Raw genomic sequence first — 17,959 nt, forward strand, 5'->3', positions numbered from 1 at the left:
TCTTCTCATAAAAGCTGGAACACATCTTCCTATCTCATATCTTTAGCTCTAAAGATTGTATGACTGGCCACTCAAGGAAACAGCCAAGAGCGAAATTTAAAAAGAATTAGAACATGAGAAACTAAATGTTCTGCATCATGTGCCTGTAGCAGAAAGTACATACTTTGAAACACTCAGCGCATAATTATTAAAATTTACTAACATGATTATACTTCAGTGTGGAAGTATTTTACAGATGGTATTTATTCATTCAACAAATATTGAGAATGAAATGTGGGCCAGAAACTCTGAAAGATAAAGCACGAATAAGACAGAATTGCTGTAGCTGATGAACTGTTTAGTAGAAAAAACAGATTTTGAACTATTAAAACATAATTTACATTTTCACTTTTTCTCTAAATAGCTACTTCTCAAACAATCAATGAATCATTGCATGGGCAGACCAGAAAAGAATGATGTTGGCATACACCTTGATTGAAAAATATAATATATGTAATATACTATATACGGTACATTATATGTGACATTAAAATAGAATAAAATGTTCATAGACACAGATTCTCCTGCCCCCATCTCAGTACACAGCACTGTCATTAACCCAATTGCTCACAGGAAGAATCTGGCTATAGGTATTGACACCTCTCATTCTCTATCCTGAATCTTTCTATTCATGTCCAATCTATCACCAAGTCCTATCAGTCCTTCTTTCAAAATTAAAAAAAAAAAAACAGAACGATTTTTTTCATTACTCTTTAGAATCAAGTCAAATTTCCTACTACGTTACAGAGATCTGCCTACTTGAACACACGTGTTGCTCTTTAGGCCCAAACTGAACGGCACCTCCCTTCACTCCCTGGGCCTTTTTCATTTCTCCTTGCCACCTCGGGACCTTTTAACATGCTGTTCTTTCCACCTGGAATGTTCTTTCCCACATTCTTAAACCCAGGTGTCTCCCGAAGGTAAAAGAATCTGGAAATCTTTAAATGTGGTCAGAGAGGCCTGCCAGCTAAACCAGATCCCTGTTATATGCTCTTGTGGCAGGGTCTCCTTTCCTTCACCTACTTATCACACTTTGCACTTACGTTTTATGTGATTCTTTGATAAAGAACCGTCTGTTCCACTAAGTGGCGAGCTTCATGAAAGTGGGAACAGCGCGGGGAACCTACGTATTCCCAGCACATGTGGCACCGTGCCTCGTATCATATCCTCCTAAAGCCATTGCAACCGTATATGCTCTCCTTCCTAGTTACAAGTATGCATTCTTGCTCCCCCTTTACAGGTTAATATTTCAAAGTGGCATGGAAGTGTTTCCCTCTGGTCATCACGAGAAAGAACAGCATCGTGGCACAAAGAATGTTCAAAATTATTCTAAAAGAAAAATCAAATTTGGTTTGACAGAACTTTCTGTAGTCTAGCTTTGCTCCTCAATGAAGGGAAGTTTCTCTGTGATACAGAGACCTTGCAGAAATGGACTAAACATTCCGGGGGGGGGGGGTGGTCATCTGCATTGTTGCTTCACTCATTCGTGAAGATACAAAATCAGAACTGGAAACGAAGGTATTTAGGATACTATTACTATTAGAAGGCTTTGTTTTTTCACATTTATTAAGTGCTATCTTAAATGTCATCATAGCTGATTCCTTATATCCAAATTCTAGTTACTAAACATTGTGCCTTGTTTGAATAGGTGCCCAAAAAATGCAGGCTGGAAGATTCTCAGAAAAGCAAACTTGTGTGTTACTTATGTAGTTCAACGTCAAAGAAAGACCTCAAATCTGGGAAGCCAAACTGTCCTTGAGTCAAGAGGCAAAAGTTATGACCTTTCCTAGTGACTGTAAACATTTATTTTACCTGATAAGGGAAAGGGAAAAGGAAGCTAGCACTGGCAGAGCATTTCCCACCATCCAGTCTGTCTAGTCTTTCATGCCAAGTTCTGATGAATCTACCCTGAAATCTAGGTTTAGGTAGCAGATAGCCTGACATCTCATTTACCCTTTGGTTGAGCAAGTGGGAAGTAGCTGGTCATACAACTTCTAAGAGCCAAATGATCTTTGCATCCAAGCAATGGACTTAAATCCACACCCCAAATGTACCTTAGGTAAATGAATACAGCGTTAACAATGGAGTCAATCTAACATTACCTTTATATTAGATTCTTTTAAACAGTTTCCCCAACGGTGTCTTTCTGGTCACATATTGACAGTCAGATGGCTTGTTAGTCTGTGGCATGATTTTTCACAGAAATTAGCTTCCACAAAAGCATTTGGTATCATTCAGTCTGAGGTACCTCTTAGAAAAGAAACTGCCAATGGCAGCAAAACTGTTTACTTGACTACTTCTATTGCTGGTGCTAATATTTTAACGTTTCCATTCCTTTCCTCTACTCAGCCATAGCTTAGAAATAGTACCTGGGGAGAACTAGAAAAGTTAAAAGAAATAACCCTATGTTGAGATCTTTTCCTTTTGTAAGAAGATTAAATGCTTGCTGATATAAGCATAAAGCAGTCATTTGAATCATATAAAGGACAATTTATAAAATCTGAACATGTTAAATGTTATTTTCTTATATTTTATAAGCAAAATAGCATTTCTAGCTCTGTTCTTGGATGGTAACAGAGGTTCTCTATCATCTTAAACATGAAGAAGCCTCTTATATTCGTGCATAAGTTTCAGTTCCTATTTCCTCAAACAGTAGTTTCCAGAAATGTAGAAAGATCTGTCCCATATGATATATCAGAGTGAATTCTGTATGCTTCATGTATTAAAGCATGATATTTCAGAACCTGAATTGTGGGTACAATAAATTCTAAGATGTCAACATGCTTTATAATAGATACTAGATTACCCTCAGAGGGACTTTTTTAAAATAATTTATTTTACTTTTTCTAAAGCAACTCATATTAAAACATGGTTATAGAAAACACAAGAATTTAGTCCTCAAAACTGCATTTCTCAGTACTTAAATCTTACTAATATACTTCATAGGAGTAGAAAAATAGACTTTCAAGAAAATCCAAAAACATCACCTAAATATAAATCTGAACAACTGGAGGGTCTTGGCCTATAAAATAAATGGTAGTCTTTTCTAGAAAACACACCTAAATTTCTTCAGTGTGTCAAAAATCAAACTTTCAGCCAACTGACCATGAATGTGATATATATCATCAGTTTAAATACTTTTTTCCATGAGTTAGGAAACACTCTTTGCTACCACCTGGGAATTTAGGTGAGACCCTTACTTTATGTTCAGCAAGATACCCAAAATATGCAGATACTTAAATCCATGGAGAATTTCCCCCCATCTGATTGATAAATTTGAGGAATATAGCTTTATTTTTAATTGATTCTAGTCCTTCAAAATCTAAAGCTATGTTTCTATTCTTATTCTCATGTATATTCTTATATTCTATTCACTTTTCCAGTTTCTTTTAGTAAATTTGCTCTAAAAATACTCCTTCATTAAAATGGACACATAAGAAGCAAGGTAAAACACAACTGTGTCTTTTGCATTTACCAATGGTGCAGCCCAAACTCTTAGTCATTGATACCTGCTGCAGTCATGGGATGTTCCTCCTTTCATTGGTTTTTGTGGGCATTTTTGTTTTCAAGACAAGGAAAATCTTTAATGTTATAGCATTTGGAATGTACTTCTAAAACCTTATAATTTTACTAAGACAAATTATGTCAACTCTTTACTCAGTGGTTAACCAGGGGATGTAAATAACTAAATACTTGTTACCTAACCCTTTTTTCTCTTTTCTATTATCCACTGTCCTAATTTTATGCTCAAACCTAAAATTATCTGCAAAAGAAAGCTGCAGTCAAGATGTGGGTAAATAATTCCAATTTTATCTTTTTTAAATGAGAAAAGAATTGCCCAAGTACTATTTTCAAACACTTGATTTGTAATAAATAATCAACACCATAAAAAGAAGAAGGGAAGCATTATCTTAACACTGCAACTATTCATGTAAAAAGAACTTTACCTTAATTATTTATCCAGTCCTGTGCGATCTTTCTGGAATTGTTTGAAATGGCAGACCCCTGCGACAGTGTTGACTTATATGAACCTTTGGGGCTCTAGACAATGATTTAAAGACCAGTGGGCGTGAATGAGACAGGCCAATCAGACCACCACCACCTTGCCCCAACGTCTCCCTCTGTCCAACTTGCGTCAGCTCTCAAAAAAAAAAAAAAAAAAAAAAAAAGAGGCAGCTAACTCAGTTGACTGTTGTACATTTGGATTAAACATCAGTTACACCAATTTCTATTTGTTTGTAGAATTTTGGCTTTTATACAGCAAAATACTCATTTACTGAAAGTTTTATCTTGACTGCTCTCATTCTGTATGAAGATGATATAAGTTGGTTGATAAAGCTTTTGGAAAATTGATGTTTCTAGGTGTATGAACTGAAGCCAAAGCATAATAATACAATAATAATAGTTATGGAGTCTGATTGTTGACTGAAGCATTATAATCAGAATGCATAGAAAATATTAGGTATAGGGGATATATATTCAAATATATTTGAATTTCTGGCTTATTTGGGGGAAATTTTATAGAATGACAGACACTTCCAAATGGCACCAACTTACTTAAGGCACCGCAAGATTGAAAATTGTAAGCTCTGTCTACCACTGTTACCATTCCAAAGGCACTGTGCTGAATAAGCACAATGCTATTTGGAGTTTTTTATTTAAAAAAAATGTTTAGAGAGAACACGAGTGGGAGAGAGGGGCAGAAGGAGAGAGAGAAAGAGAATCTTAAGCAGGCTCCTCCGACCCTGAGATCATGATCTGAGCAGAAATCAAGAGTTGGACGCTCAACCAAATAAGTTCTCCAGGCACCCCTGTTTGGAGTTTGTAAAGAACTTCTAAATGAACATTTCCTCCTTTTCAAAGAAATCTATTTGGCTTTCCACAAATTAGAGAAAGTCAAAGTGTGTTGGCATATAATTTGTTCTGTTATGAAAATGTATCAATTACACATATGGGAGTGAGGTGAAAAAAAGATTAAAAATCAATCCAGAATTCAGGGTTCTTTGCCTTTTAAATATTTATGACATGAGTGAACAATCTGATGACCAATCAGAAGAAATGTTAGATTACAACACATGGGTCAGCTCTCTATTTCTATAAAAACACAACTAAGCATTGTTCTTTGAGTAAGAAATTCTTAATAGTTAGTGCCCTGCAGCAGCTTAAGTAAAATGTCCATTCACCCCTTTCTAATTTCCTTTTCAAATATGCCCATTTGGTCTATTAACTTTAATATGGTATCTTGGCTTGTATTTGTGTCTTAGTTAGCTTGTTCTTTATTTTTCAAAATCACTCTGTAGATTTGTTTTTTTTGTGAAAATTATTATGGTCTAGGGAAAAATTATAACAAATATATTAACTTCAACTTCAGAAAAATTTAAAGACTATTCCTTTTCAAAGCACTTCCATTGTTTAAACTGTGATCTTTCCAACTTAAGATTTTTCTTTTTGCAAAGTTACCAGATGAGTATAAGATTAAACAAGCAAAAACCTGCACTAATTGTTAGAAGATTAAATATCTGTATTCTAGTAACATTCCATTTCATAGTGGGTCAGCTGAAAAAAAATCTAATATGTGAATTTCATTCCATGGTATCTTCATATTAAAAAGGATAGAGATAAATGTATAAATCACTAAAGTTTTCCTCCCTTAAAATTTTAGTTTAGATTTCATTTATAATTCAGATCTTCTTCAAATGCGCTAAATTATAGTAAACTAGCATATCAGATTAAAATAAAAAACACACATAAGAGAGGTCTATATTTCTTCTGAATCTATTCTAATTGCAAAATTCTTATCACAAACTTTGCTAACACTGACTTAAAACTCAAATATATACATATGAAAATTAATTTGATAAAAGTTAGCTGAATTAAAACAGCTTAGGAGCTTGTTTGACTATTTTCTTCCCTCAATTTTTGACATGTTTAGGTATTTCAGTTAATGGAAAAACATATAGTCTGCTTTTGATGAAACTCATTGTAACTTGCCTTTCATCAGGAAAACAGACTTAACGCTATAGTTTCATGTTCTACATATTTCTTAAAATCATACGTGATGTAATTTTATATACATTTGGTAATAGATCTTTGCTCTTTTGATTTTTAAAGCATGGCAAATGCAACATATTCATTTAGTCTCTGACTTGGCTCCAGTACCACTCTAGGAAGAGGTAATGAACCAGAATATGTACCGACTTTAAAAAGTGAATACAATGAAAAGTCTGTGGGTAGTGAAAAATGAAGCAAGTCTGGGCAAGAAGATGACAAACACTTTAACTGATCCTTCATAAAAGGAATTCATGTAAGTGTTACCAGGAGCAGATATAGGAGACTTGGTACATGGGTTAAGGAGAAAGGGGACCCAAGGGATAAGATATGACCACATAAAGGGATACCTGACTTCCCAGACTATAACACAGTTAATGTCAGCATAATTGCACAGGACTCCGGAAGATGAAGAGTTCCCTGGGGCTGAAACCATCCAAGAAGGAGTTATGGAGCCCATGGACTTTGAGGAGGACCTTCAAAGTCCACATGAGATCCCAATAGGTAGAAAGAAAAAGGAAAGGCATCCTGGGTGAAAACTGTAAACAGACTAAAGCGTGTTCTGGCAAAAAAAACCAAAAAAAACCCAAAAAAAAAACCACATAGAATGGAATAGTCCAGACTGTAAAAGAAGCTCAGAATTTTAATGATAAGGATCTCTTGAAGGCTTCTGAAAAAAAAAAAATCATAAAATCAGCAGGAAGGGGAGGCAGGTAGGAAGAAGGAGGAGATGGAGGCAGGGACATGGAGGTCAGTGAGGAGGTTGAATGATAGTTTGGCTTTGGTGATATTTACCTATCTGAGGATAATGGCAGAAGAAAAGGCAGATGGGAAGGATTTAAACCAAGGTCACTGGTGGTTTGACTCTTTCTTATACTACTGTTCCGATTTATCACTTTTACTAGCTCACCATACATGCCATGAATTTTATGTGACTATCCTATGAAAAACAAGAAACTTGCAATACAATCTTCATTTTTCTTTATATACAGGAAGAGAATACATGGTGATAACGCATCCATTTTGGCACCTCATCCATCCATCTGTAGCTATCATTTTCAGATAGTACAGAGAAGGTCTTAGAGCTTATATCCTAATATGTTATCTATTGAAAGTACAAAATTGTTGGCTCAAAATAAGTTCAGATCCTACCTATACATTGAATTAAAACTTTTCTTGCTTATATTTAAAATCACTGATTATTTTGTTTAAAATTTCCACTTTCAGTGCTGTCCTCAGAAAGTTCCAGCTGGATCAAGTCAAAATGAGTCAACAATTAAAAAAAATGCCTTAGCCAGACCATCATGGCATTTTGCAATGACACAGAAAGATAACCTCTTGTTCTCATCAGAACTGCACCCAAATTTCTAATTTTAGTCATGGGACAAAATAATACTTGGAAATATGATCTGATTATAGCCAAACTGGCAGAAGAGGGTAGAAACAGTATTGACTAAGAAGAAACCAAATTACCTAATTTTTAATAATTTTGTATCATGTCTGTACCTGCATTCCCTTCCTTTTCTTTGCTCCTGTTTTAACTTCTCTTTAGGTCACCTACCTTTTTCTGGTCTTTCTTTTTAACCTTGCTAAAAAAGTGACACTCTTTTAGAGCAGGAAAGAACTACGTTCTTTTTGTGATGCCTTATTTTCCAAGAAGTTACTTTTTTTTTTTTATCATTTTCAGCCTTTAGCTTCATAAACTCAAAATCTAATAAAGTAGATCAAGTCCCGAGACTATATGTCCATCATCCTACAGTCAATATTAGTGCTTCCAAATATGGGCACTTACATTAATCCAACTATTTCCTATCGTATTGTGGGTAAATGTCTACCTGATTTACAAGGCATTCTTAAAAATAGACACTAGGACAACTGCAGTCAGAAACAAGATCTTGATTATTTCTTTTTGATGTAGTTTTTACCCTCTGGATTTTCATTTTCAGGCTTACAGTGTTGAAGAGAATTTGTGATTTTTTTTTTTTTTTGATGTCATGCTTTGGCACTCCAAATTCTTCATTTTATCTCTCAATATGGACACAAGAAAAAATGAAAGAAAAAAAATTCCGTACAGAAATGTTACAGAAATCTTCCTAAATAATTCAAATAACAGAATTCTATGATCCCGAAGGTGAGTTGACTGTGTATATACTTGAGCTACAATAGTCTTTGTATCACTTGCAGAATGATGAAAGCTTAGGTATTGCTGTAGGTGTCTTTTTCTATGGTTTTATAGTTATTAACCTCAACTCACAGAATAAAAAATACAGAATAAAGGCAGATAAAACGGAATACCCCCAAAGAGCCACATGCCAAGTTAATTGTAGACACAGAGCTAAAGATTAAGGGGCGCCTGGGTGGCTCAGTCTGTTAAGCATCCGACTCCTAATTTAGGTTCAGGTCATGATCTCATGGTTTGTGAGATCAAGCCCCACATCGGGCTCTGCACTGACAGCTTGGAGCCTGCTTGGGGTTCTCTCTCTCCCCCTCTCTCTGGCCCTCTCTTCCTCACTCTCTCACTCTCTCTCTGAAAAATAAATAAATAAACTTAAAAAAAAAGAACTAAAGATTAATGTTTGTCTAATCCTCCTTCAGCACAGCCTGTCAGATATCCATCGAATCTTAGGCCACTTCCATTTTTTAAGGCTCCAAATATATTTAAAAATTTACTTAAAGCCCAAAACAGGCTTATTAAATGTAGTACATTATCAACGTGTCTATTTAGCAAATTAACACCTAAACACACATACAATACAAATGACTTTCAATAGCCTCATTTGGGGATACCTTCAGAAACTCGAAACACTCTCAAATAAGAGACCTCAAAGGACTTCCCAGCCCAGGCCCCTGGAAGAGACCTTGCTTTTCTGCTCTAAAAACTCCCTGACCAAGAAAAATGCAATGACCCATGCATTCTGAGAAAGTTACTTAGTTGATGGCCTGCCCCTCTTTTCAACCCAGCCTACAGCACCTTTACAGTTATACAATGGAATGTTTTGGAAATGTTTGCATAGTCAACTACTATGTTGCAAAATTAGCAAACAAGTTTGGAGCAGGTTGACAAATTTAAGAGACTTTGCCACAGACCTAAATAGAAGATTCCTTTTAGCCTCAGCTGACCAAAAAACAAAAACAAAAACCAAAAAACAAAATGAAACAAACAAAAAACAAAAATAAAAAAAACAAAAAAAAAACCCAAAAAACAAAAACAAAAAACAAAAAATCTAGTTAGAAGACAGCTCATGTTGTTATTTTTGCTCTCTGCCATTTGTCTTTTCAGCAACTCAAATTCTTGTCAATCTTTATTTTTTGATCCCACATTGAAATGATGCAAAGAAAACAGTATCAAAAGTTCATTCCAACTTCTGCCTAAGCAGATCTGTCGGGGTAAAAGATAACAAGGTCTGTGAGGCTTATGGCTGGTTACGATTTAAAATAATATGCCGAAATTCTAAATGCTAAATTAGAGCTTTTAAAAGTTTGCTTTGAAGAATGATTCCTACCCTTTACAATGCCTGCTTGAGGAATCAGCCCTGGGAAGGAAGGTGATGTAGAACTATAATGATAACAACACTTCCAGCTAAATCACCTTGTTCATCTCAGTTCTTTGTACAGAATGCAGTATTAACACAATGGGAGCTTGAGTTGACTGCCAGTGTCCCTGTTAACAAGCGATATGGTCAGGCTGCCCTCAATGTTGAAATAAAGTGTGCATGTCTACCACAAACTGTTTTTCAAAGGAATCTGAGCAGAGTGAGATCTGTCACAGTTGACAATGACAGTTCTCACGGAACTGAGTCTCTCACGGAGGATTTCCTGCATCAGGTCTGTGCGTAAATGAGGTGCAGGTTTCTGCCAGGAATGTTCATCTCTCCTGCTGGGCTGTCAGCAACTCCAGGGCAGGGCCACAGGCTCAGAGCTCTTTGCAGGGGCTTACAGACTGATACACTCATCCTCTCTGCTACAAGGGTTACCAGTGCCCAGCGGCAGTAAGACTACCTGGGTTTTTTTGTACTTTGTGGGTGGCTTGAATGAGGAATTATAATTCCTGGAAAGCTGGGTGTAAAGTTGGTAGCATCAATCTTTCTTTAAATATAGGAAAATTGACTCAGGTAAAGTAAATGTCTTGACCTTACTTAGCAGGACAGCAGCAGAGGGGGGACATTCAGTCTGATGGTTTAGGAGGTTTGGGGATGGATTCAAGTATGTCTAGACAGCCAATTTAGTTGTAAACAATCTCTTTTGCTTGCTTAACCTTGATTAATTTTAGCCTATGCTTGGGTTATAATAGGCACTGTATAAATGTTGAATTAATGAAAGTCTCTGCTAAGGACAATGATTTCAATCTGTGCATCCAAAACCTTTCTTTGGAACTTATATATGAGGTTGCAACAGGAAACATTGTAGTAATTATTTCAATTGATGGATCCTGTGATATGTTAAAATGCAATAGTTCCTGAGTTGTTCTTCTCAGAGCCAAGGGTAAGGTGGGGTAAAGCGAATGCTCATATTATATGCATTAGTCCTTTTATAGAGAACTGCCTTCCCAGAATATAAAGCAATAATTACCAGTCATGTGTTCAAAGAATATTTGAGGAATAATAAAGGTATGCAAAAATTGTAACTATAGGTTTTAAAAGCAAATCACAAAATCTAACGGTAATATGATCCCTGTGTTTTTAAACTTACATATATGTACACAAACAGATTCAAAGGAAAAATGCCTGAAAGAACACCTATCAAAATACGAATAGTGGTTATCTCCCAATTGGGGAAACATGGATAATCTCTTTCTCGTCAATATTTGCAAATAATCTTTAAAAATTATGGATTACTTTCACCATAAGAAAAACAATAAACGTGTATTAAAGACAAAAACAATATAAAGAGTTCCTCTCCTAGGTTTTGTAACAATTCTTTATCCCGGATAAATGTCTGTTTCTGGTGAGGGTATTTTGGGTGCTTGACCAGCAATAATCAACCCTCTTGAAAAATCTTCGATTCTGAATGGGCACTTATGAGTTATTTAGAGTCAAGACAAAGTTATACATGTCCAGTTTGTTTGAAAGGAAGGATTGCTTTTTCCCCACCAGCAGGAGGTACGCTAATAGATCTCAAAATATTGTGGAGAAAAATGGACATCACTATTTCTAGCATAATGCTGTGAGATAGTCAATTTCTATTACAGTGGAAGGAGTTATCTTCATCTACCCACTCACTATTGAACACCTATGAACCAGACTTTGTGGGAGGGGCTAAGGCAATAGAGACAATAAAAAATGAAGATCCAGTCTCTGAAGCCCTGGACTCTCAAGGGAATCCACTGCTTATGTAGGTCAGGCCACTGTAAGGTAGTAGGTGAGATGCCTGTAAGAACTGAGGGGAAGGATAAGTGTGGCACCCAACTCAGTTTGAGAAAGATGGACAGGACTTCCTGGAGATGACAGCTGGGCTCAGACTAAAAGAATAAACAGGAGCTGGCCAGGATCCGAGGGATGGGGAGCAGACCACCAGCGCAAGGACAGCATGAGCAAAGGCAAAGGAGGCAAGAAGCAGCAAGCTGGGAGGCAAGCGATGGGAGAGGTAGCAGGTGGGAAGTGGGATCTCACTAGGCTTTGGGTGCCTTGTCTTTCTGTTGTTGTTGTTTTGTTCAAATGAGCTTATAAAAAAGAGCAGCCAAACAGTGCGAACACTTCAGATACGTGAAGAAAATGTGTTAGATATTGTGATAATAAAGATTGCAAACAGGAAACACACACACCCCACTAGGGTAGCCTGGGGCAATTCTTGCCTGCATTACATTCTTGGAGAAAGTGTTCAGGTGGGCTGGGGCCTCTGCTTTGTGTTTAGACCATCAGGGTTGTTATCATATAATTTGGCTAAGAACAGAAAAGTTTAGGTTTATAGGTATTTTGCTCCATATCATGTAAAATACACGAGAAAGGAGCTAATTACAAGTCTTACAGAAATTGAAGTTTTAACTATAGAAATCTTGACTCTTTCTATTCTTTCCTAGTTATTTGAAGGTTATTTTTAAATTTAGAATCTAAGGTTCAACACATCTAAACTTAATTATTTTAAAATACATCGAAGTAAAGATTGATGCATAATTATGAGTAATTTATCCAGTAATATTGGTATCTTAATTTGTAAGCATCTATATTCAAATTCCTTTTTATAGCACCTAGAGTAGTATGATAAATAACAGCTTAAAGACTGATACTTCTTAATTATGGGTGATCTGATATTTACATGTGCATAAGATAATCACATAGATTCAAATAATTGTGCTTGTGCTCTTAAGTTTTAAAGCTGATGGCACTTCCTTTGAATCTTGCATAAGACTTTTAACATTAGTTTTTTCATAGGAGGCCTGAAAAGAGCTTCACATTTTTGTCTTGAAAGGATCCCTATTCATCCCTTGCAGTCTACCTGGAGAAAGTTTTTGACACCCAAAAGGATCTGAATGGCTGAACAAGTTCTTCTTCCTTTGTTATGCTAGCACTTGACATTTGCAATTCAGGAAATCTGGGTTCAAGTTCTAATTCCATCATTCACTAGCTATGGGAACTATCGACAAACTGGCAAACTCTCTGGGTCTTCATTTTCTCATTTATAAAAAGTATATAATTCTTGGGATAATAACAGGACCATTGGGAAGAGCAAATGAACTTCACATTATCATTTATTGGGGACCTACTATGTGCCAAAAATACACTTACAAATACAACTACTATGTGCCAAAAATACACTTAGAAGTACACCTACAAACTGGCCAAATATTTATTTCCTGTGGAGTTCTTTTTGCCACTGCTTGGACTACAAAACGTAGAAATGTAAATAGTTGGTAGCCACGCTTATACAGTGGTCAAAGAAATATCAGAATGGTTGTCCAATAGAGACCTGTTCATCATAAAATTGGTATGTTGACATGAAATCCTGATTCTAAATGTTTCAATTTACCTAATTCTCATCAAAATTTTCAGCAAGGTTAAAAGGTGAGCAACAGAATGCATCATCTCTAGTCTTTTTTCTTTTTCTTGCTTGTTTTCAGTAAATCAATCAGTCAGCTAGTAATCACTGAATATCTATTATATGCCCAGAATGATGCTCATCACTGTCTCCATGTCTTTAGGCCTTTCTCCTACTTTCGAGTAGAATATCTGTTGTTGTTGTTTTTTTTTTCTGACTGACTGCAAGCCTTAGAATAACTGAGGAATTTTGCAGTTGATTTGATATACTTGAGAGTTCTGCTGGTATCTACATATATATTAAATTATGTGTTATATGTATTATACATGTATGTATTACACAGATGATGAGAGGGAGATCTGTGTACCTGTATCTTATATCTGTTAGGAACCACAGTGCTTTCTTTTTCCTATTTAGAGAAGCATGGTCTTTATCCTTTGGTTCATGTGCTATGTTCCTATGAGTGCATTGCTTTCTTATTGTCATTCTAAACCCTTTTATCAAATATGGGCCTGCTCTATGGAATGGAGAGCACACGGACTCTGGAGTCCAAATTAATGGATTTGGATCTGATTCCCATTCTGCCGCCTGCCAGCTGAGAGCTTCTGGACAAGTTAGAGTTAACCATCCCTCCTCCGCGCCCTCTGCTTCCTACGAACTGTACTGACACGTTTGTCTACATGTCTGCCCTTTTAGACTTTGAAAGTCCTTGGGAGCAGATGCTGTGCCTTATTCAGCATAGCACAGGGTCAACTAGTATAGATTCTGGGGCTTGAATGCCTGGATTTAAATCCAATTTCTGTCACTTATTAGCTGTCGGACTTGGGGCAAGTTGGCCACTTCCCTGCCTCAGGCCCTTCATCTGTAAAGAGGAGGTTATGATAGTGCCTGCCTTACACCGCTGTTATGAGGAATAACTAAGTTCATATTTGTAGAGAATTTACAAGAGTGGCACATGGTAAACATTATGTATTTGTGTCTTTAAAGAATTGTCTCTGACTTCAAAACCCAGTATCACCCACTTAATACATCTTTGTTGAATAAGCAGATAAAGTCACGTAAATATTCTGGAATTCAATTTTCTCTTTCAAACTGGTCTAACAGAAACCATTATCCCAGGTTACTGTGAGAGGTAAATGAGATAATGGATATTTAATCATTATAAATGTAAAAGGTAGATGTGTTTTTTTTCTTTTTTGCTGTTTATAAGGGCAATAGGACATTAGCAAAATTGATTGATCATAAAATAGTTTCGACACCTTTGCTTTGGAAGTGTATTGTCACTGTTTAATTAGACCGTTATTCCACTTGTTACACTATTGATTAGCCCTGTCGAAAAGCTAGAAAATGGCAGGTTTTGACCCTGACCCGTGGAATCTCAGAAAACAACCTCGTAATAAGACATGATTTGCAATATGTGTTTGTTTAACATTAACCAACCTGTGAAGCTGAACAGCCCCATGGTACATATTTACCCCTGAACCTGTCCTCAGAGCCAGTGTTTAAACATGTAAATGTACTGGTAGATTTGGGTGAGGGAGAGGGTTGGCTTGGCTCGGCTTTGGGTTATTTATTTATTTTTTATTTCTTTGGTGACACCAACAAAACATGAAGACCCACAGATATACCGAGAACACATTTTCCAAATGCCAAAGGAAGTGACCTACATTTTGCTTATACTCTGGGATTTGAGATCTTGCTGGGCATTTTTACTAATTCTAATACTACTACTAATTTTAATACCTATTTAATACTAATACTAGTATTAGTTTTAATACTAATTTCTACGAATTCTCAACTATAATTTCTACTCTCCTCAGCTGTAATTCTGATCCAATCATTGTCACTTGATTCAGCTGCAAGAACCTTTTCATCATTATCAATCAGTGCATGGCTAAGCAAGCAGGCAACGTGAAGGGCTCTCTGAGGCAGCTTCTTGATCAAACAGGACCCCATCACTTCCATCTTTACATCTCTTCAACACAAACAAGTCTTACAAGCAGGCACATAGGCTCCTTCTCGTTAATTTGAGGCTAACCTGGATACAACTGCTCAGAATTTGAACTGAAGTCTTTGAGACTGTGCTGTCAAATCCTGTATGAGTTCCAGTTTAATTCGGTCTTTGTTAGAAATGGGAAAGCATACCTGCAGGTGTTTTCATACAGAATGCTTTATAGACATTAAAAATAACATTTGATTACAATCTTTAGTGTTCTTATAAAATATTCTTAACACTATTTGGGAAACATACCAGGTTTTTTTGTTGTTGTTGATTTTTTTTTTTTTTCTTTACCCATTAGGTGGTATGGGTATGAATGTGAATAACCGTGTGCTGCTGATGGAAGTTGGTGATGTGTACGCTGGTATTTTACTTCCTTTCCACCTCTTCCCCTTTCAGATAGCTGCTCTTTGGGCGCCTGGGTGGCTTAGTCAGTTAAAGGTCCGACTTCAGCTCAGGGCATGATTTCATGCTTTGTGAGTTCGAGCCCCGCATCGGGCTGTCAGCGCAGAGCCCACTTCAGATCCTCTATCTCCCTCTTTCTCTGCCCCTCCCCCCTTTCTTTCTCAAAAATAAGTAAACATTAAAAAAAAAAAAAACAGACAGTTGCTCTTCCAGTTGCTGACATATTGAGCTGTTTTCACACCAGTGTGAATATACTGACATGAACAAGTCCCTGTTGTCCTCCAAAACAGTAATATTGAAGTATATTTATTACATGACTATAGATGTCTTTAGGCATCGTTAGGTGTCATTATGGTAGTACCTACCCAGACTACTAAGATTCATGGTCTCAACAACCCAGTTTAAATGTCATAAGGGAGGCACCTGGGGGGCTCAGTTGGTTAAGCGTCCAACTTCGGCTCAGGTCATGATCTCACGGTTCATGAGTTCAAGACCCGTGTTGGGCTCTGTGCTGACAGCTCAGAGCCTGGAGCCTGCCTCAGATTCTGTTGCCTCCCTCGCTCTCTGCTTCTCCCGGGCTCATGCTCAGCCTCTCTTGCTTTCAAAAATAAATAAACATTTAAAAAAACAAAAAAAAAGTTTTAAGGTAAAAGGTAAACTTAGTTAAAAAAAAAAAGAGTCAGCCCCACTATTTGGTGGTAAGATAACAAAACGAATCTGCTGAATTAGTTACAGCCCAATGTATACACTGGTTTTCCTGGGGTAATTGTTAAGTACACAATGTTTGTATCACTCCCATGCGCCATTGTCACTGCCAATGCCCCTTTAAGAAGAGAAACAATAGGAGCAAGAGCTACGTAATGAAACAGAAGAGAAAATGAGGAAGCCAGAGTGAATTGTTGAAAGACTCCCTAGGATTGTACTCAGTGTGTTCTGGTCAGGTTTTGGATCACAAGAAACATTATTTAAATATTTCTTAAATATCCGACACAACTTATTTTTATTACACTAATATAAGGATTGAGAAATATGTGGCAAAAAGATGAAACACATTTTCAGATGTCTTAGAGAAATCTCCTCATGATGACCTCAATAAGCTGAATCATTCCAGCTGGAGTGAAAAACTGAGGGCTCTGTTTATTCTTTTTCCTGGGATTTCAGCAAATAAAAGCACTCAGTTTTTATTATATACGTGGTCACAGATGTTTTGATATCCCCAAGAGGAATATTTAGGTGTATAAGCAGATTCACTTTTAGTATGCAGAAAAAGATGAGGTCGTATGGCTTTGTGGCACATGCATTTTCACCTAAAATGTTTAGGAAAGGATTTTCTTTTAAAGCACTGCATTATCTCATCTAACCACCATCAGTTATTCCATGTTGTGGTCACTGAAATCATTTGAGGATAATTGGCACAACTGATACATAAGAGAGGATGCCTGCGTTGACTAGATGGGGGAAGAAAACAGTTTTTCAAGGGTTCTTGGTGTTCAGAGGGCATCTGTCTCCCCCTCTGACTCTGTGAATCTTATGGAGATGCCCTCACTTTATGTCTTAGGTAGATGGGTAAATTAAGACCTCTTTTTATTTTTTAGTTCCTTCCTTATTTTTGCACAGAACAGTAACTGATTAAAGAAGGCATACGTATGCTTTATGTTTCCCCAAGTAAGATAATAACATGTAAGGAGCTGAGAATAGGACCTGAGATACAGTAAGGACTAAATAAATATTATTTATTGTTGGTGGTGGTTGTATATTTTTAAATCAGTGAACCACATAAAATAGCCTAGGTCCTTAAAATTTTTATGAGAACCTACTCTTAAGCAGGAGATTATTTTTGATTCAGAAGAATAATGGTCATGTACAAACGGCAATTGAAAAATTTTAGTCGGTATTCTTGGCTGAAAACCAGTTGGCAAGTTGAATTTCTAGGCCTACTGGCCATTTCAGGAATGGTCTCCAAACTTTTGTTATTTATAATATTCACAGATCTCCAGAAGAAATGGCTTCATTTTCTTTCCTATTTTAGGGCCCCTTAAAACATTCAGCCACTTGGGCAATAGCATTTGTTGTCTTGTGTTAACTTGTTACAGAGTTAACATTTCACATGTAGGAAGCCCTGAAAAAATATATATTTATAACAGACATGCTGACAAGGTCTTGATGCCCCTAGCACCACCTCTGTTGCAACGTCTGTTTGCTCTGGTCTGGTATTTAATAAAATATACAGACTTGTCATAGCAACCACTGCAACACAAAGCTTATATGTGTTTCTACAATAAGGAGAGCTTTTTTTTTTTATTAAAGGAACATTCAAAAAAGTATGTTAGATGTACAGATAGTTTAGATATTTGGCAAAATGGAAATGTATGCAGTGATATTTTCATAGGAGACCATGATAATACTGAGAAATACTTAGAATATTCCTAAGTACTTTTCATTACTTTTTTTTTCCTCAAAAAGAATCTTAAAGGTTTAGTAGATTGGGCTGCATAA

At 36.4% G+C, this 17,959-nt stretch overlaps 1 protein-coding gene across 2 annotated transcripts in view; it reads right to left on the reverse strand.

Moving 5' to 3' along the window:
- The window catches only part of SLC38A4 (solute carrier family 38 member 4), a 69,910-nt gene that overhangs the window by 36,156 nt on the left and 15,795 nt on the right, over window positions 1–17,959 (reverse strand). Inside the window, exon 1 of one of the 2 annotated variants that reach the window (XM_027035963.2) lies at window positions 3,987–4,141. The exons of the other annotated variant lie outside the window; for it this stretch is intronic. The gene's annotated coding sequence lies outside the window, so the exon portion shown is untranslated. Of the gene's footprint in view, window positions 1–3,986; window positions 4,142–17,959 lie in introns of those variants that run through there. 2 annotated transcript variants of the gene reach the window in all.

This window comes from Acinonyx jubatus, chromosome B4, assembly GCF_027475565.1.
Source record: "Acinonyx jubatus isolate Ajub_Pintada_27869175 chromosome B4, VMU_Ajub_asm_v1.0, whole genome shotgun sequence".
Lineage (NCBI taxonomy): Eukaryota > Metazoa > Chordata > Mammalia > Carnivora > Felidae > Acinonyx > Acinonyx jubatus.